Genomic DNA, 1,157 nt, shown 5'->3' with positions numbered 1-1,157 from the left:
AGAAAAACGGCGTTCTTGTCATTCATATCAATGACAGTAAGTGACAATGAATCTTTGCTACTTTTTTAAGGTCGTCTATTTTTAATATAAAAGGCTATTTGTCTAATGATTTGTAACGATTTAACTTCTTGTATATTCGTATCTGCTTTAAGAGAACTTAGTTTGTAAATCTGATGTGACATCGACATTTCACTTTTGGAAAGAGTTTTCAGTTGGCTGGTGTTGACGTAGTCCGTATTCGGCTTGGAAACAACACGCTATTTAACCCGGAGCCCTACGGCCGTCTGTCACATTTATGATCGTGCTACCACGAAGACAGCCTAGGATAAGCCATTTCTATAGTTTCTTGTAACGCCATACGTTTCAGCACTCTCTGTACCTCTGCTATATCCTATGCTTGCAGGGCTCACATTCTTATGATGACGGTAACTTAAAGTCTAAACCGGTTATAGTAAATAAATATCATTGCTTTCTAGACTGTAATTATAACCAAACTATAGCACCAGATCACTGTTCTCCTACGGACACCGTTGTCTAATTTATATTAATATTTCTCCCTTAAATCCACTTAACCCACATTCAGTAAGTGTCATGTCAGACAGAATTGTATTGTTGCTAAGTATCCTGTGATATTCTTCCTTGTTTAACGCTCTATTAATTCTCACTATATCGCCTGCAAAACACCCCCATAATTAACCGACCCTCCATCATTCCTCAGTGCTGACGTCATGCACTGTCTCTTCATAGTTCTCCACGAATCGCGAACAAACATTTGACCATCGATTCCAAATACTCCAGACTCAAATTCCTCCACAAATAATGCTACAGATTTTGCGATGCTGTGCTCATGAGAAATTTTTCATCTTTTTTGTCGAGGGGGGAGTGTAATAAAGTATTTTCTTTTTTTGGTCGCCGTACACCCCTTGAACCTTTGTCATGAAAATAGTATTGCACTGTTGGGACAGAGATTGGAGATGATCGTTTTTTACCCCTTAGCGAATTTCTGGTGCAGTACGAGCTCGGTGACGTTTAACCTGTGTATATGTGAATTGATTTTCACTGACGATGTTACTCGGGGTCTTCCAGATAGCGAAATACTTTCATTGGCTTCAAAATATTCAAAACTAAATCCCTGTTTCCAATGCAAATCCATAACT

Source organism: Schistocerca gregaria, chromosome 4 (assembly GCF_023897955.1).
Source record: "Schistocerca gregaria isolate iqSchGreg1 chromosome 4, iqSchGreg1.2, whole genome shotgun sequence".
NCBI classification, from domain to species: Eukaryota; Metazoa; Arthropoda; class Insecta; order Orthoptera; family Acrididae; genus Schistocerca; species Schistocerca gregaria.
This window is presented reverse-complemented; position numbering follows the sequence as displayed.